At 38.8% G+C, this 20795-nt stretch overlaps 1 protein-coding gene across 12 annotated transcripts in view; it reads left to right on the top strand.

The window, feature by feature from the left end:
• Positions 1–2620: 2620 nt before the first annotated feature.
• Positions 2621–20795, top strand: part of rab3ip (RAB3A interacting protein (rabin3)) — a 56645-nt gene continuing 38470 nt past the window's right edge. For 7 of the 12 annotated variants that reach the window (XM_081364230.1, XM_081364234.1, XM_081364237.1 and 4 more), the window contains exon 1: positions 2666–2953. The gene's annotated coding sequence lies outside the window, so the exon portion shown is untranslated. Of the gene's footprint in view, positions 2954–4045; positions 4115–20795 lie in introns of all 12 variants that reach the window. The other 5 variants (XM_081364236.1, XM_081364233.1, XM_081364231.1 and 2 more) reach the window with 4 other exon arrangements.

Here is a 20795-nt window from a genome sequence, read left to right as displayed (position 1 = left end):
TCTCCTGTTATGTGACTCCTCCGTTCCACCCCTTGAACTAGATTCATGAAGAGGGCGGTTTGTGAATTTTCCCCTCCATGGTCAGATCGCACTCGCGAAGGAAGGCCAGAAAGACATGTGGCCTTCACAAACTGGGTCAGCACAGTTGAGGCACGGTTATTTGTGTTGCAGCTCAGGTACACTGTAAAAAATTATCGTAATTTTAACGGTAAAAGACTGTAAAAATGCTACAGTGAAAAACTTAATTGGTTAACAGAAAGTTTCCGTACTACAGTATATACGGTAAATAACTGTGATAGATCTAATGGTACATTTAATGTAATTTTACTGTAAAATACCGTTAAATTTACAGTTTTTGAAAGTGAAAAAGAACAACTCATTTGTATAATTTACAGTACAGTGAAAAACCGTAAATTGACATTCCCGCAATTCCCTGTGTGACACTTCACATTTGATGTATTTTTGTTGAAATAACTATGTTTCTTCATAGTTTTCTTCGTTTTTTCTAATCAGTTATGTACATTAGGGTTTTATGTTACATTTAATGTTGTTAAATTAATGCTTATTGCATTTGTAAAATTTCATGTTACCGTGATGGTGTTTAATGTTTGTGTGAATAACACTGTGCAGCTTCTATAATATTAACTTTCTTGTGGAAGAGCTGCTTGTGATGAGCTTTGATTGATCATGTGACTATCATCACTGCTGTGATTGGTGGTTATCAGTGTATTACAATGGTACAAAACAGATATTAATACTTCAGTTGGACGGTAAATTCACTATATCAGATAATAAAATATGATTTATTACTGTAAATTTTAAGTTAAGTCTGCTATACCGTATTGACGGTAAAGTTCTGGCAACCACAGCTGCCGTTTTTTTACCGTAAAAATCATGGTTAAATTTTTTACAGTGTGCCTCTATGGCACGTAGATGTCATTGACCACAAAAGCCATAGTGGTACGTCCTTTCAAAGGCATAACATTTCCTTCCAATTTGCCTCAAAACCTCCTTCTGCCATTGCCAGTTTGTTCACAGTTCATCGCAGTTCTTGAGCATGTAAAACATCACGCAAAAACATCATGCTCTTATTTGAATATTTATAAGCAGTCGTCATTACTATGCACATATCGAAAAACTAATTCTTGATGTCTGCAATAACAAATTTGACTAGTGAAAATTAAATTTTAACATGTAAGTTACAGATATCAAGAATTAAATTACAGATATCAAGAATTAAATTACAGACATCAAGAAGTATGTTTCTTACAAGTTGTAATTTCATTTGTAATATCATAAATGTATTTCTGCAAGTGATGACGTCATTTTTGATAATAACAATCAGAATTTCTGATATCAAAAATTGAATTGTTGATATAAAACAATTCATATCCTACATATTTAAATGTTAAAAGGGCGACAAAACTATTAGATATCAAAAATTGATTTCTTATAGCTAAAATTCTTATTACACACATCAGCTTTGTATTTCTTAGTAGTAGAAATATCATTTTTAATATCAATAATCAATAAAAAAGCGAATTCCTGATATCAAGAATTACGTGGTAAAAATGTATATTCTAGATATCAACAATTAAATTGCTATAGTAAAAATGTAAATTTTTGATATCTGAAAATGTATTTCTGATATCAATATAATTTCAGATATCTAAAATGGCTTTCTTACTAGTAACAATCACATTCATGATATCAGAAATTAACATTGTCACTAGCAGTAATTCAATTGTTGATATCAAGAATAGACATTTCATCAAGTGACAATTGAATTCTTGATATCAAAAATAAAGGCTTTTACTAGTAAGAATTGTATTTATGATATGTGAAATTAGAATTTCAACTTGTAAGAAATCAATTCTTGATATCAAAAATTGATTTTGAATGGCAGCCTATGGTGACAATTTTCACTAGTGAAAATACAATTACAGATTTCAGGAATTATCATTTTAACTAGTGAAAATTGAATTGTAGATATCAAGAATTAGCATTGTTACTAGTGGAAATGTAATTTATGATATTAAAAATTGCCATTGTAGAAATCTAATTCTTCCTGATATCAATAACTATCATTTTAACTTGTGAAAACTGAATTGTTGATATCAAGGATTCATATCCTGGAAATTAATAAAAGTTAAAACGGCTTGCCATTCAATCCAGTAACGTTATAATCATCGTTGACGTTGTCCGTTATATTTTAAATTATGACTCAAACTGTCCGATGCGCGGCGCTGCGGTCCAAATTATAACCCCTAACAAACAGCTGAGTGGAATTTATTATTATTACTTGAGATTAATACGTGACTTTTTTATTGTTTTATGTGTATTAAAACCTTAAAGGCTACATGTTTTATAATAGAAGTGATTTAGCAGCGCTTGCGCGAGCCGGTCAGAGCCTCCGCCTCATCTGACAGGATAGTTGGATGAACAGTCGTACTATGGCAACCGCTTGGCTGGTGAAATATTAATTAGGTAACTTCATCCTCGATCAATAGGCCTTTCTGATTGGCTGAAAGGCAGGCGTTGGTAGGCGGGCGCTGGACAGCTGACGAATAAACGAAGCTTAATACTACCTTATAAATATTAATTAGATAACGTGCCTGAAGCTCAAATGAACGTACTTGAGAAACGTCAGCGCGACCTAATTAACATTCATGAAGAGACCGTCGCTATAGTAGGAATCGTATATTCCACACGGAACAGCAGCACAATCATGAGGCGGGATGGTGGCAGCCGGTGGCTCTGTTGTGTCTTTGTCTGGCCCTGGTTACTGTCTTTAACCGAGGACTAGTTTATCACGAGAAAGACATGCGTTATGAGAGGAAAAGCGCGAGCTGTGTGATCGTGCAAGCGTTCATGTTTTCATATTAATTATATTCGTGTATTTTCTTGAAGGAGGAGCGGGATACATGACAGACACACAATTCCTTCAGGACATGTGAGTGTACTTACATTAGACAGCCATCTTGCGCTTTTAACATCCATTCTTGCTTTTATTTATTGCATCAACGCCAAATCCAAAGTATTATGTCATTGTGTTAATGAGGCTTTGATGCATTATTCATAAGGAGTTTATATCTATGACATGGTGTTGAGGATCACACTTGCAGTGCTTGAATTACAATGTCTTTACTCCTCAGGGTTTGTTGAAAGCATAAATATAATAACTTGACCTCTCCATGCACGCGCACTTAAAGATAGCAGGTGTGTGTAACGTTGCATGCATATAATAATATTGAGTTGTTTCTGCATCTAGCACTGCTGGTCCATCTCACTCTGAAAGCTTAATATAACCTTAATGACAGTGTGTATGCAGCATACTTGCTTCTATACTGTAGTGTATTAGCAGTGTCTGCTGAGGAGCTCCTGAGGGAATTAGTTCAGCCCCTCACCTCGTCCTGTCTTAAAACAATAAGCCCTATGTAGTAAACAGTATGTGGGGGTTGAATGGCTTCAGGTCAGGCGGATAACGTTACCTGATCCATGTGCTGGTGACAGTGGAGTCATTGTGCACCTACTATAACCACTGTTATTAGTGTCATCTCACATAGAAGACTAAACTAATGTACAGTTGAAGACAAAATTATTAGCCCACTATGAAATATTATATTTTTATTCAAATGATTCCCAAATGCTGATTAACGGAGCAAAGTTTTTTAACACAGCATTTCTAAACATAATAGTTATTTTAGGAAACTTGGAGTGTTTACAATACAAACAGAAACAAAATTATAACCAAAAACAAAAAAGTCTACAAGTCAAAATGATTAGCCCTCTTATGTGACCCTGACAGCACCATAGAGTTGGCCAGATCCGGTACACGTGGATTCCATGTGGGCCGGATCTGGGCCGAAACTATGTTGCTGTCTGGGTAATAGTCAATAGTGTATCCCTTTTGCTTGATAACTGCCTTTAGTCGTTTGTGTCAGTCCTGAGGACTCGCAGCCCATTTCTCCTTGGCAGATCTCTCAAGCTCCTCCAGATTTATTGGTCTCCTGGCATAGGCTCTGGTCTTCCGTGTGTCCCACAGATTTTCTACTGGATTCAAGTCTGGGCTTTGTGCAGGCCAGTCAAGGACGTTCACTTTGCTCGTTTGGAGGTAGTTCTTCACCAGAAGTGAGGTATGCTTTGGGTAGTGTTGTCAAAAGTACTGACTTCGGTACAAAGTCAATAATGAAATTCAAATAAATGTGGGCACTTACACAGATACACGCGTGAGCATTTGAAAGCAGGCGTCTATCAGCGGATCCGTCTATTAGTGGATATATAAGGGATCCACTGAGAGACGTCTGCTTTCAAACATTCCGTGTGTATCTGTGCAAGCTCTCCATGAAGACATGTTTTCAAAGCTTTTATCATTGTAGCCAATCACAGATATGTTGAGTGGCCAATCAGAGGTGTTTAAGAATCCGTTCAAAAGTCAAAATGCTAGAAGGAAATGCTGGTATCGTCACATTGTACCAAAGTCAGTACTTTTGACAACACTAGCTTTGGGTCGTTATCATGCTGGAAGACAAAACGTCAACCCAAACCAAGTTTTGTTGCAGATTGCCTGAGGTTGTCTTTCAAAATCTTCTCGTAGTCTTCCTTTGCCATGATTCCTTCGACCCAGACGATATTCCCAGTTCCAAACGCATTGAAATCCCCACAGCATGCCATTGTACTCCCACTGCCATGTTTTACTGTGGGAACTGTGTTCTTTGGGTGTCCTTCTTTCTCCAAACATAGGCAATATGTCTATGGCCACCAAGCTCTAATTTTGTCTCATCTGACCAAATTACATGTTTCCAATTTCCATTATGCATAATTTTTCTCCAGGTTGTCCTTGGCAAACTTCAGTCTAGCTTGGAGGTGTCTCTTCCTCAGACACAAGTTTTTCTTGGTCAGCAACCTCACAGTCCATTCCTGTGCAGGGCTCTAGTGACGGTCTTCGTTGAGACATCAATCCCAGACTTGGCTAAATCATTCACTAGAGTCTTGGCAGTTGTTCTCAGGTCTTTAGAAAATTTTCTTTCCAAAGTATTTGAAATCCTTCGGAGCAGCAAAATGTGCCGCATGCATGGGCAACGCTGAAACTGATGCTTCACTTCATAGAGATCAAATTGACCAGCGCTGACGCCATTCACGGGGAATTATTATTTGATTTTTTTATGAATATATGGCTTGACCTGAAGGACAGACCAGGAAATTGCACACGCCAAGTCGATGTCTCTCTCGGTCACTGTCTGTTTAGTCTTGTTAAGTGCAAATCCCGAGCCTCTGTACAAATCACCATGATAAACACAGTCTTGTTATCATTATTAACTTATTAACATTTAAAGCACTGCTGCTACAGACACACATTTAGATGGTATTAGGTCATTGTGTCATGCTGTTTTTAAAAGAAGTCCAACTTTTAGTAATGTGTCCATTCCGTTCTGTTGATTCTTGTTTTTATATAAATGTGAGGATGTGCCTCTTTGGCCGATGATCACATTCTATGACAAGTGATTTTGAGTCACTAAAATAGTAAATCAATGCAAATTGATCTCACCAACCAATCACAAATTGATGACATCAGACTTTAGTGCCATGAAATGAGCTGATGACGTGTGATGCAGAGGTATGAAAACACATACGTTGACAGGCAGGTAGGACATCGTATTGTAGCATTCGGACCTAATATTTATATACATTTAGACCACTTAACTTAGTAATTGCTATCAGGATGTGAAGAGACTTTCAACCAGCATAGCAAAAAAAAAAAAAAAAATCTGGAAAAAAACACCTACCCTGCCTTTAAATTCAAGTGATTTGTAATTAATGAAAAAGAACCAATAATCAAACTACAAGCAATAGCACAAAGAAATAAATACACCAGAACAAAGATACAAATTAAATAATCAGTGCTAAGGTTTTTCAGGTAGGTCTAACAGTATTTTTATCATCGCGATATCTATGCTAAAACCATATATCATGCAGCCCTACAGTGAAATTACAGTTCTTGTCCTGGTCCCTCCTTAACTCTTTGGGATTTTTTTCCACATTTTATTGTCTAGAAGGAAACAATTGTCCATCTGACCTCTTAGTGAAGGATCTCCTCAAGACGAACCACAATGACCAACATTGAGCTACATAAACAGTATTGAGCTACACACTGTCAGACACACAGTCAACAGTAGTTTAGTCTCTGTCTGTGTGTCTGTCTCCTGGAGGGATACTGTCCTCTATTGTGCAGTTGGATGTAGGTGATTGTGTTCATATGACTCCGGTTGCTCAAGAAGATGAACTATTGCCGCCCCGTGACAATACATTCAGTCTGTACTCTGCATCCTATGTTGCCATCTCACACCAAAACAACTGAGTATGTTTCACACACACAGGGCGCTATCATATACCAGGCGCACCACAAGTGTTTTTTGCTAGTTTCAGCACGACGCAGTTATAATTGTCACGTCCTGCGCCACGTTGAAATAGCAAATGCATTTGTACCCATGGGCGTGCTGGTCTGAAAACGAGGTGTGTTCAGGTGCATTGTTGGCGCATTACTATTTTGAGGCAACTGAAATAGACTGCGCCATTGACTAACTGAAACCTGGTCTAAAGCCAATGGCGCAGTATTTATTTTTTGTTATTTAAAGGGTGCGTTAGTAATGTGCGCCTATAGGCCGGTCCACACAGCGCGTACACTCTGCTTATTACACACACAGGGACGCATAGCAGCACACAAACATGCCAAATATTAAAAATAAAAAGATAACAATGTAAAAGATTAATATTGTGTACAAGATATGGTGGAATCCGGCTTGTTCCGTAGATGTTCTGCTTGCACGCTTTAACCTCGGGCACGAGCAGATCCGTTTGCTCTCTGGAGAAGCGTTCAGTTTTCCGCTTGCAAATTCCGGCATGTAAATAGCGAATCCGCCATGGCGCGAGTGTAACTGGCTATTAAAGGAGAACTCCGGTCAATTTTAACATTGAGCTCATTTTTTTGTAAATTTGGAGTGCTGTCAATACAGAGAACAACGACAAAAATCGGTGTTGCCTACACCATGTTATGCTCTTTTTAAAATTTGCACCCTGTTGACTTCAGTGGGGCAAGTTTTAAACCTGCTTTTAGCCTCTTAACATCCTTGATGTGTCATTACAAGTGCACAGCCATGTGAGTGATTCCTTCAGAGTGAACACCAGTGAATCTGACTGCAGTAGATGTGAAAGACATTAATAAAAGTGATGTTATTTCAGCCAGCACACATACCTGTATTTACATCCTGTTTTCAGTCGAAGTCCATAGTAATCGATTGTCGAGTTCACATGCATAGGTTTAGTTACCTATGATCACGCGCGTGAACTCGACAATCGATTACTATGGACTTTAAAGGGGTCATATAATGGCATTTTTGTACAAGCTAATATGATTCTTTAGGGTCTAAATTAAAAGTTTGTAATATACTTTAAATAAAAATTCTCATTAGTATTGTAAGAAAACACTAATTTTACCTGGTCAAAAACAGCTCTGTTTTCAGCACGCCGTTTCAGTGCATGTGTATTTAAATGATAATGAGTTTTGCTCACCCCGCCCCTCTGTTCTGTGCGTACACCAATTCTAACACAATAACCACGCGTTGTTCATTATAAACGTGGGATTATGAATTATATTGAGAACGTCGTACATAGAAAACATGCCGTAATGTACCCGGAGTGTAAACCTTAGATGCATTCATCATGAAGCGTGCAGCAAGGTTTGCAAATTTGCAAAGATTAATATAAATACTAATATAAAGGTTAATAAAACATTACACTCACATCTTCTTGAGGTTCAGCAGGAACACGTTGGTACCGATCCGTTTTTTCTCGTTTGTAAAGCTGTCTGGTGTGAAATGATTCACGCAAACAGGAAAGCACAGACGATCGTGGGGAATCCCCGTGAGGGAATCCCCGCGTCAATCCTTTGGGCATATTGCTTCAAAAACAAAACTCAGCCACTGCTTCTTCAATGGCTCAGATTTAGGAACATTCAAATGACTGCTGTGTTCCTTATTACACCGAAGAACAATCGCAGACACCATTATGCTCATAGACAGCGCTCCAGTGAGGGTATCAACAATGACGCGCGGACTGATTGACAGCTCGCTCATGAGCGAGGGCGGGTGTGTGTTGAAACGCTGCAGCTGTCAATCACAATCGTGGGAGGGGCGTCCGACCGTGTGACGTCACACGGTCGAACGGCTTGATTTCACAGAGGTTCAAACATATAAGGAGATAAAAAAAAAACCACTGGATGGATTTTTATCATTTTATGATGGTTGTGTACAGGCACTGCCAACACACATTTCAGTACAATCAACTTGTAAAAGTGCATGTACCATTATATGACCCCTTTAACCGAAAACAGGAAGTAAATACAGGTATGTGCGCTGGCCGAATTAACTTCATTTTTATTCATATCTTTCACATCTACTGCAGTCAGATTCACCCGTGATCACTCTGAAGGAATCACTCACATTAGCTGTGCACTTGTAATGACACATCAAGGATGTTAAGAGCCTAAAAGCAGGTTTAAAACTTGCCCCATTGAAGTCAACAGGGTGCAAATTTTAAAAAGAGGATAACACGGTGTAGGCAACACCGATTTTTGTCGTTGTTCTCTGTACTGACAGCACTCCAAATTTACAAAATAATTAGCTCAATGTTAAAATTGACCGGAGTTCTCCTTTAAAGGGAATGGGAGACGAGACTCTGATTGGTATTTTGCAATTTACGCCCAAAACACACCCATTACTCATTAAGAGAATAGGGACAACCCTTTTAGACAATGCGCCAACCATTTTTTCCGTCGTTAAAATAGCAAAAGTGGACTCGGGCATGCCCTAAGTGCACTTGCTCTGTGCGCTTTAGACCATGTGCTTAGATTGTTAAAAAAGGGCCCTCAGTTGTCAATGTTAACATTACAGATTAGAATGAAAATCAAATCATGAAAGATGGATGTGAAACAGACACTGTTTACATGATTTGTACGTTTCACGTTTGCGAACAATGCCGACAGACAATGACGGGTAACACGATGGTTTGCTTGCATTTATAACCTGTGGCTCGTTGCATAAACTGCTTAGACTAGTCTTAAAAGAACGATCTAATTTTTTTCTTCATGACTGGTCCTGGCATTTTACGGTCCGTTACATAAAAGGTTGGAGAAAGACTAACTAAACCTGGATAAAGACTGAAGACTAACTGAGGGGCTGTTTTCACAACACCGTTTTCAACTAAAAACGTAAAACTTTTTTATGCTTGCCTGAAAACACAAAGTTTTGAAAACGGGTTTCAAAGTGGAAGTTTTTGAAAACGGTCTCCGTGTAGGCTGAACAATAAAAACGTAAATCTCTGAAGACGATGACGTAATGCACATGGGTATTACATGTTCATTCTATTGTGTTTCATCGCCATCTAATGGCCTGACAGCAGAATACAGCGTTTTTAGTCGTTTTTTCGCGGATCCGTGTGAATGGGGATCTTTTGACTATAGAGCTGGTAAGTCCCGCCCCTTCCGTTAAACCCCAAGTGGACCTCTAGGTTGAAAAATCGTCAATGCAAGTAAATGTGAGAAAATAATTATTTTCTGGTCCCGTTTGAATTGTGCCATGAATGTGAACATATGTTGTCTGTGAATTTTTTATATAATCTTTCATGTTACGAGTTTGACAGTATATGGTATGATTCTTCGGCTAGCAGTTGTGAAAAAAGACATAACGAGAAAGACTACATGTCGCCTATGTGATGTCACCCCATAAAGTTGACTTACCCGTGGTTTTCGCCAACCTCAGCGATTTTGTCCTCTCCCTGAAAGAAGGCGGTGAAGTGCACCAAAGACACAGCCATGTTTAGCGGGATCCGTGAGCTAGTGTCCGTGTGCTAGTGGTGGTGTTGACGTTTCAAACGCGTCGAAAGCAGCGACGAGTTGTAGTCCACAAAGTGCTCTCACACAAAGTCTAACCGTATCAAACTTCTACCCGCTAAATTGTAGCATTCTTCACATGAAAGATTATATAAAAAATTCACAGACAACATATGTTCACATTCATGGCACTATTCAAACGGGACCAGAAAATAATTATTTTCTCCCATTCACTTGCATTGACGATTTTTCAACCTAGAGGTCCAGTGGGGTTAGCGGAAGGGGCGGGACTTACCAGCTCTATTGTCAGTGTCGTCTGCACACGGAAAACTCAAAGGAAAAACTTCTCCGTTTTAATCATATCGTTGTCGTGTAAACGTACCCTAAACTAGTCACTGTCAAAACGCACCATAGATCTGACAATTCTGTTTACTGTTGTTGAGTAATGTTTTGGGTCAAAAGCGCACATAGTTGTGTAGAACTGACAGAATGATGTATTTCATGTGGACGGAAAAGAGGTCACATTTACAGTATATTTGTCCTCTGTGGACTGAAGCACTTGCTTAGAAATCTAAACAACGAGCGCATTCATTTTGATCTTTTCTTGGCATAAATTAAATAAAGAAATTCTGTTTTTATTGAAGAGCAGCAATAATATTTTCTTTTTCATGACATAATAATGTCATTATTATTATAAATGTGACAGTTAGACATGATGTCTGTACTGGATCAAACGAGCCCAGGTTACTCACCTTTATAGCTTCCCTGATTGATTGACATTCAGATTAATACACAACAGACTTATCAGAACACGGTTTTTATTTTCTGAATCGATTTGTTTTCTCTTTAATAAAATAAGTGGTCATAGTTTGTTTTGCTCCTATCAATCTAAAGTCATCCCAGAATGATAATGTGTCCCAGCCCAGGGTGTTTCCTGGATGTTTTAAGGGCACCATACTAGGAAACATGTTTCGGTCAAAGTTCAAATGCAATAGAGTGGTACAGGTATGATGTCAGAACCCAGAAGTCTAATTCAGCGCTGGTTCCTTCCTGATTTTCCTATGGGGTTTTATAATGAGTAATTTATGAGTAAAATAAAGCCTGTGGTAAACAACTTGATGATACTTTGATGTTTTGCACGCACTCACACCCCAAGCTGTCTTATCTAGTTACTTATTAAAAGCGTATGCTTTGTAAAAAAATTTACATAACCTTCTGAAAATTTGCATTTTCGCTATACGTGTTATTTAAGTTGTACCACAGGCTTTATTTTACTCATAAATCGAAAACCGCCATTATAAAACTCTGAAAATCTGGAAGGAACTCGAATATTCCGGGTTCTGACGTCATAATTGCACCACTGTACTGCAAATTAATTTAGTATTTGCATTGCATCCTCATTCCCAGAAGCGATCACTGTCTGGTTATTAGCCAGTCCATGCAGGTATGGTAGTATGAATGCAATGTGCATGTGAGGCTGTTTTAGTTTAAAGAACTTTTATCATCCCATTCTAACCAATCAGAGCCAAATGTTCCATACAAAAATGCCACTGTAACCAATCACAATATTAAAAACAAAGCTCTAGTTTGGCACATTTGCGGTACATTGGCACAGTTGATTGCTGTGAAGCATTTCGAAATGGTAAAAAGTCACATAATGTTTGTGTTTGTATGATCGGTTGCTGCTGTCACGTCTACAGTAAGTACTCATGGCCATACTTGTACATGGAGCGAAAAATGATCCCCTCGTAAGGTTATAAACACTCGTGCTCCAGATAGCTAGTGAATTTTTTTTTTTTCACTGGTGAAAGTAAGAGCTAGTGTAGATAAGCTGGAGCACTTCCAGCAGCAGCAGCAGGACTCAATATTTAATGATGAGCAGCTCTAGCCTATCAAATATCTGTTCGGTTTATTACAGCGTTCACGAGCAACACACACACACACACACACACACACACACACACACACACACACACACACACACACACACACACACACACACACACACACACACACACACACACACACACTAATGCCTAGATGTATGCCTTCTCCACAGAATGTTTATTCATTCATGTTGTATATTTAGCAACAAACTTTTTGACACACTGGATTGAATTGATGTTTCTCATGATCAGAGGTGGGACAAAGTCATTGTTATGCAAGTCACAAGTAAGTCTCAAGTCTTTGCCCTCGAGTCCCAAGTCAAGTCGAGTCAAAGATGAGGCAAGTCCCGAGTCGAGTCAAAAGTCAAAGCCAACAAGTCTCAAGTCGAGTCCAAAGTCCTACCATTTTAGTTTCGAGTCATTTTAAGTCGTCTTACCACAGAAATAAAATGCATACAAATCATGTATGTCTGTAAGATTTGTATTTATTTAAACCTCTTTTTATACAATGACATTAATCAAATACAGTAAAAAAACAGAAAATTTAATTTTCACTAAAAAATTCACATGAATTTATTTCTTCTGCTGAACAGGAAGGAAGGGGGGGCGGGAGATGGGTGCAACTAGGGGTGTGCCGGTTTCAGATTTGGTGATGACGGTTATGACGTGAGTCAAATGTGACGGTTCGTTCGTAACATAACTGTCGGGGGGGGGGGGGGGGGCTTTGAATAAAAGTAATATTTGTGTAGTGTTCAATGTTGTTATCAATAGAGATACGCGAATGGTGTATTATTTCATCCGCAACCGCATCACAAAACTCATCATCCGCACCAACTTTTTTTTACCAGATTTCAAAGCCGCAAGAATGCCCTTGTCTGTTCTAGAAAGGATGCAGCAAATATATTTAATGCTAATGTATGAGGCCTACGCTGAGTTTCATTCATTTACGATGAGATGCGCTCTAGTTCAGCTTCACAATGCAATGCAAGTGAACGCGGCGCATCGGAGCCTCAATGTCACGGTTATTTATTGTCTCCTATTGATACTTTGCACGTGACGTCACAAGTACTGGCTGGCGGGCAAGAACGTCGTTCTCCAGCAATGAAACCCAGTAAACTAATCAAGGGTCGCCAGTTTTGCTATACAAAAGTTGGTGTTTTGAGGTGTAAACGACATGCCAGATAGTTGTTGTGCAATTGGATGCACTAACCGCAGATGAGATAAGCAACCTTCACAGTATACACACGTCTGTGCATATTACCATCAAAGGTAATTTCAACATTTGATTGAATACAATGGGTGTATGATCATGCAGGGCCTGAATTTCGTTTTTTAAACTGGGGGGGAATTCCCCCCTTACATGGGTCACATAGGGGGGATCTAAAGATTATGGGGGGGGGGGGGGAGAATAACTTTTGATGCATCGGTCTAATTTAATCATGTTCATTTATTAATATCTAAAGATTTGTATGCATGAATTTTGCATTTCCAGTTCTCAAATCAGTTAACAAAACAAAACAACTTTATACAAAATACACCATGCTCTTCTTCAAATTGACATTAAGACCTCTGTCTTAACTAGGCCTATTAATGTCTCTCTATTTCAGTGTCGTTCATGTGTTTCAGTTCAGTTCAATTCTTTGCTTTTTTTTTAAACGTTTGATATTGATATCGTAAATTGATATTAAGAACTCAGTTTAACTATATGTATTTATGTCTCTCAGTTTCAGAGTCTTTCATGCATTTCAGTTCTATTTCAGTCACTTTTTTTCCATTTCTTGTTACTTTTTTCATGTGACTTTATTCTAAGTTTCTCATCTGTCTCCTCATCTTCATCTCTTTCCATTTGATGATGGCTCTGTTGAAGTCAAACTGCTCAAGGGAAGGTCCAAGCTCTGAAATGATCATTAGATTTGTGAGACTTGTATTATTCAGTGAATTTCTGAATTTAGTTTTGATCCTGTTTTGTGTGCTGAATCCACGTTTACACGACACACTCGCAACTGGTATGACCATGGCTGTCTGAAGGAGTTTCTCCATTTCAGTGAAAACATGACTATGTTCACTTAACACAGTCTCTGCAAACTGCTGAAAGGACAATGAAGAATATGAATCACAGGAGACCATGACTTGCTTCAGGTTTGTGAACTCCTGATGAGCTTCCTGCATTTTCACATTGGATGAGAAGTGTTTCAGCAGATTGTTTAATTTCTCAACACCATAGAGACTGAAATTCCCTGAAGACTGTTTGGCAGCGGTGGCCTTTTTTGGCTCCAAAATGGTGAACCATGAAAGAAGACTGATTGTGTCAGCAGGGAATCTTCTGTCGATTTCATCAATCAAGGATCCAACATACCTGCTCTTCAAGTTATCAAAGGCTGGCTTTTGAGTATGGAATTCAAAAAGTTTGTCTCCTTTAAATTTGTTTCCCTCAAGACAGCTGAAGAATTCTTGTTCTGCTGGACCAGGATGAGCTATTAATTGTCTCAGTGCTTCTTTGGTACCCTGGGTCATTGGTTGGACTGTGGAAAAGTCCAAGTCTTCCCTTTGAAAATGCTTAGAAAGAAGGACTATATGTGTAAGCACATCCTTCATCATGTGACACAGTGCCACAAAGTTGAACTGCCGAACAGCAATCAATAACCCTTTGGTTTTTCCCGAGTCCTGACTGTTGGAGGCAGCCATGTGTTCCAGGACATCTCTTAGGGCTTTCAGGGATCTACATACCACCGATACTGCACTGTGAATTGACAGCCATCTCACTGTGTGGGGCTGGGTAAATTTCAGTTGTTGCTCATCTAGTTGTCTTTGCAATTCATGAAGCTTGTTGCTTCTGACAGCAGAGTTGCTGAAAAACACAAAAATTGCTCTTAAATCTTCCTGAAACTTTTTCACCTGTTCAACGGATCTGGCTGCATCACTTGCAGAGAGAGAGCGAGACGGTGAGCTGTACAGTGCACTCCTACCAATTCAGAATTGTATTCCTCTCTGAGTTTTTGAACAACTCCATTACGGCATCCTGTCATAACAGCAGCACCATCTGTACAAACTGCTACAAGTTTTCTTCCATCTAAATTCTTCTCTATTAACAGTTGTTTCACATCATCCACAATTGTGTCTGCTTTTCCATCCACAATTTCAGAGTTTCTGAACAATTTTGTTTGAATTTTGTTGTTTTCTATGTACCGAACATAGGTAATCAGCCGTTTGCTGTTGCTTATGTCTGTGGACTCATCCAGAATTAAGGAAAACACTGGACTTTTTAGGACAGCCTTATTAATGTCATCAACCAGTGTACTTGCAATAGCCTGGTGCATTTCTGACAATGCTTTGTCATTAAGATAGCTTCCATAGCTTGAGTCTGTCTTTAGATGTTTGAAAGAAGAACAATCCATCTCCTTCATAAATTTCACAAAATTATGAAATTTTGAATTTGCCAGTTCATTTTCTGCAAGGAAATAAGCAGTTTTAAGTAACCCCTTGAGCTCCTCTTCTCCCTGCAGCTGTGCAGTTTGGATAGCATTAGCCATAGCATTTTTGGATGTTTCTGCTTCTTTCTTTCTTTTTAAAGCTGCTGTATGGCCAGTTCCATTGGCATGTCTAATTAATGTAGATGTTTTGTAGCATTGGCTGGTAAATTGTGGACTGCTGTACATCTTACACACTGAGCAGCTCATTATCCCATCATTCATTTCTAGCCAAGGGTAAATTTTTAGCCAGTTCGTTTGAAATTTATCCTTTGACTGCTTCACCTTTTCTTGTGGATCTTCGGTTTGGCTGCTTGTCGGCCTTTCGTTGTAGGACACTTTTTTCTTTGGATCGTCATCATCCGAACTTGTCTTTCGCTTCAGCCAGCGGTCCATATTTAAACTAACGTTACGCTAACCAAACAATTCATTGTATGTGGCCGTGTTTGTGCGCGCGGGAAATATGCTGCGCATAACGAATAGAAAACAAGGAGAAACGCGCAGTCACATGCTCAAACAATCAACAACGTAGCTCGAGATGTGAAAAAACAAGTGGAAAGCACGGGCGCGCGCGCTGCTGTCTCCTTTCCACAAGCGCTTGCACTCTCGTGGCGTCTGTCGTTGCCATGCAACCAACTGCGCTCTCCATGATGACAAGGAAGTATCAGCAAAAGATTAATTGATTTCCAGCCCTTGCGTTAACTTTATTACTAGATATATTTATGGAGATGAAAAATAATAAGGCGCCCTGTACAGCTATGATCAGCTGTTCGGCTGAACATTCAATGTTGTTACGCTGCAAGCTGATCAGTTGGTTCGTTGCTGCCGCGCTCTATCACTTGCACACCATAAAGAGCAAAATGGTTTTAGAGGATACTCACCAAGACCGAAATTGACATTATTTTCGCATGTTTTTGACTGTCAAAGCGATATAATCTACGAAAAATAACTTCTGTTACCCACGAGCTGTTTGTGAGGCGGCTTTACTCTACTGTATGTATGTGTGCCCAGAAAAAAAACATCTCTCAGACAGCGCGCAAGTACCGAAGAGTTTAAAATTACGTGAATGTTTAAACTGGTAAGACTTAAAAAGACGTGCAAATGGTAAACTTTAGTTACTCATGATGCAATGCTGGCCCGATTATGCAAGTGACAATTCTGTCTATCACGACTCCCGAAACGCGAGAGTGTATTATCGCCGCCTGCAGCGCGCTTAACGATTGCCTTGTGCAACCCATTTTGAGAGACAAGAGAGAGAAGACGCAGCCCCGCTGAATCACTCACGCTGTTTGTGAAATTGCGTCTCGCAGACAGTTTTAAAATGACTGATTTGATTTTATAATCTGTGTGGATTCATTTACTAATACAACCTACATGCTAAAGCGAATCAATGTTTGCGGGAATTTCCCGCATTATAAATGGCAGACCTGCGGGAATGATTAAAATTATGCGCAATACCCGCAATCCCGCGCCGAAATTCAAGCCCTGGATCATGTAATTAATCGTGTCTTTAAGTTACTGTAGTTTTGTCAATCAACACCACCAGTATTCACCAGCTGGTTCGGCGAGTCAGGTGTTTGTGTTATGAGTCTAAGCTAGGCTAACTGTACGTTCACACCGCCGCCAGCGAGAGCGGCAAAATTAATTGAAAATGAATGATTTCCAGGCACTTTGACGCTCTCGCCGGTGGCGGTGTGAACGCACAGTAACAGCTGTCGTCTTTTGCTAACAATAACAGAAGTGTGTGATAGATATCGCAAACCTCAAAACAACCTATGATTTTCAATGAGAACCAGAGATGACCCAACAGTAGAGCTAGATTATTTACGGAGGAATTATTACTGCTCGATTATCTTAAAAAAACTTGTCTGCTTTACACAATTTAGTTACCTTGGAGTTAATCCTAGTCCGTAGTTATGCAGCTAGCTCGCTAACAGACTTGATATCTACTAGAAAGACAGGACTCAGCGTTGAAAATACCCATTTGTTGGCCGCCAGGTATCCGTGGTAGTCACGTGACTGCAAAGTATCAATTAGGCCTGTCACGATAACAAATTTTGCTGGACGATAAATTGTCCAAGAAATTATCGCGATAAACGATAATATTGTCGTTCTGAGACCATTTTCATTTAATATAATTATAATGGCATAATAATGCAGGTACACCTTTTCAACGATCTATAAACTTTTATTTCTAAAGAATATTAAACATTGAAAACGGAAAACATTTTAAATATCCAAAAAAATGAACAAAACAACCAAAAACAATGAAAGCAATGGACTCTTAGTGTCTGTTAACAAAATAAATGTCTGTTAATATATAAAATGAAACAAAATTGCACTTCAAAAAATATTAAACATTAGGCTTTAGACATTATTAAATGGTGATACATTCCATAACAGGCAAAACTGACAGTTAGGACCTTTGTAAACAAATAAAAAAAAGCCTCAACAAGCCATATCGCACAATTTTGCACTGTTACTTTGTCCTCCTGTTACTTTGTCAAGTGATTGTGTACTGTCGGGAAGACGGAGACGCACTTTATTGCGTGTGTATGCTACGCACTGAAAATACTTGGTTAGGATTAGGGGTGAGGAGTGCGTGCGTATTACACGCCATAAAGAGCGTATCATATGCACGCAAAAACTATTTTTGGCGTATAAATGGCACGAGAAATAACATTCGTGGTATAGATATGCATTTTCATGTGATCGGGCTCGCTGTCGCAACTCACAACTAGCATCTTCTCTCTCTCCCGGCAGTAGCCGCAAACAGTCCCGCCGGCGCTTTCCCACACAAAGACCATGTGACTGACAAGCGCCGCGCCGCCGCCTCCCCACACAAAGACCATGCAACTGACAACAAGAGGGTTCACTCCTCCTATACGCTAAAGAACCGAGAGTGGTCATCCAGTCTCTTTGGTAGAGAGAGAGAGAGACGAGGAAAACAAACAAGCATGCAAATGGAATTATCGCGGCCGGAAAAATTATCGAGCTAATTTTTTTTATCGTGCGATTAATCGACTTATCGACTATCGCGACAGGCCTAGCATCAATAGGTTTTAATTATTAAATACATGCAATAGGCTCTATGCACGAACGCTGCTAACGTATTTCCGGTAGGATCTCAGCCGGCGTCTTTACTTCCGCATAGCGCGTTCTATAGGACAATTCACTTTAATAAAATTCATTTTCTCAGAAACGGAGACAACGATTTTAGAAACTGATTCGCTAGTCGGATTTTTTTGCAATATGAGAGAATACTCACCCTCAAAGTTGTTGATGTAGCTTGAAATTTATAATTTAAAGAACTTCTCTATCTTACTCATATGTGTGACAGTTAACTGCCTCACAATATTGTTAACATCATTCACGTTAACCGCAGGAAGTGTTTGTAAACAGCGAGTGTAATTTGCCATTATCTCCACCTAATGCAAAAACGGCTTCTGACGCAGCACCGGATGTAACTGGGCGGGCTGAGACAAAACGCGGAAGCGATCGTACATAGAGCCTATTGGTTGATGAAACATTTATTAAAATTAAGATACAATTTGTACAAAACGAACTTCGCTTTAAAGAAAGGATTTCTACAAAGCAAAACTTAATGAAGTGGTAAAAATCATGTCTGACGATTTACAAAACAAAACTTCATTAAGTGGTAAAAACCATGTCTCCCGATTGCAAATGTTCATTGCTAATGTTTATAATTGCAAATGTTTTTCATTTGTTTAATAAATCGCATAATGATGGCATATCATTATATCATAGCTTTTATTTCTATCTAAAATAATTGGGTCGGTCAGGGGGTACTTGGCAAAGAATCAAATACAGTTGGAAACGACGTAGACCATTAATAACACAGACTGTTAACAATTGTTTTTAATTAGTATTTAAACATTCTCTATGATAAATTTTTTTTTTGTAAAAAATATTTTAATAACACGGTTTTGGCGGTTATATAGATCTAATGATGGTGTTCAACTATAACCGTCGGTCTCACGGTTATATACTAACCGTCACACTCCTAGGTGCAACTGTGATGCAATTATTAATAATTGTAATTTTTGCATCACAATAAGTGTATTGTCAAAACATTTTAGTAACTAAACTGAATTTTATTAGGTTTAGTGACAACATGTTACAATGTTTACATGGTTCAATTTATGGTAAGCTACGCTTTTTTATTATTTCAGTTCAATTCACTTATTATGATTTGATTTAATATTGACTCATTTGGATAAATATTAGGTAGGCTACACAAGATAGGCATTCATTTTTCTCAAGAAAAAAACAACTCACCTAATGCTGTAGCCTAAACATACAGAGAGCCCTATCAGCTGGCAGTATTATTTAAGGTTAAAAATAACACAAATTAAATATAATGCATTTTTTTTATTATAATAACAACTTTATTTAATGATATAAGTAAAAATATAATAAACATGCAATAGTACACATATTTAGCAAAATACTCTCTATAGCTCTTTTTTCTAGCCAACTAACGTGCCTATATTATGGTCATTAAATGCTTTCCTGAGGTAAATGTTATGTGACATAATTGTTCTCCAACTGTTTTATTGACCCCTTTGATTGATGGCTCGATATTATGTATGAGGAAAATACATTTCGGTAAGCTGTACTGTATCTTTCAACAGTGTTCATTCGTGTTTAACGTTATTTACTATCAGCTAGAGATGATCGGTTCACGTGCCGCTAGGGATCTGTCGTGTCACATTTACAAGCGCCAAAACGGTATTTATTGTCTGAATTTCGTAATAAAAGTGACAGAATCTGAGAGCAGAGATTTTTTATATCATAACTAACCTGCTCTGTCAAGTCTGTCGGTCTCCGTGTCCTCTTCATTCGTTCAAATTCGTAGCATGCGTTGTGCTTGTTGCGCTTCATTGGTTGTCTTGCAATGTGCCTGCTTAGATGCTGTCGAATCAAAACAACGCGGGACTACAGTGATTGGATGTCGTGCAGGCAGCGCGCGCGCTCTCTGCATGCATACAGGTGGTGCACATTTTTTCACAGATGCAGATAAACAGAGCGGCGTGTGAACGTTTTTCCCCCAGTTTTCATGGGAAGTAGCAAGTCTTCTCGAGTCAAAAGGCGCAAGTCCAAGTGAAGTCACGAGTCATTGATGTTAAAGTCCAAGTCGAGTTGCAAGTCTTTGTACATTTTGTCGAGTCGAGTCTGAAGTCATCAAATTCATGACTCGAGTCTGACTCGAGTCCAAGTCACATGACTCGAGTCCACACCTCTGCTCATGATCATACACAACTTCCCAGCTTTACTGATCTTTTCATCATGAAGTGTTCATCATCAAGTACAGTTTAAAATCGTCCCAGGATGAACCTCATGAAGTTGGCTGATGAAAGTCCAGAATCTAAAAGAAGTTCAGATATAAGAGTGTTTTCTTTACTACATCAGTAGCATTCGTCAATGTGTGTCATGGTTGTGTAGCTTATAATGTGACTTTGACTTTAACTTTATAAATAAACTTTGTTTTGTACAAACCAACCACATCATCATATTCTCTGACACGATCAAACA

The sequence above is a fragment of the Scardinius erythrophthalmus genome, assembly GCF_964197995.2.
Source record: "Scardinius erythrophthalmus genome assembly, chromosome: 4".
Taxonomy (NCBI): domain Eukaryota; kingdom Metazoa; phylum Chordata; class Actinopteri; order Cypriniformes; family Leuciscidae; genus Scardinius; species Scardinius erythrophthalmus.
Note: the sequence above shows the minus strand (reverse complement) of the source record. Positions and strands in the feature narration are given on the sequence as shown.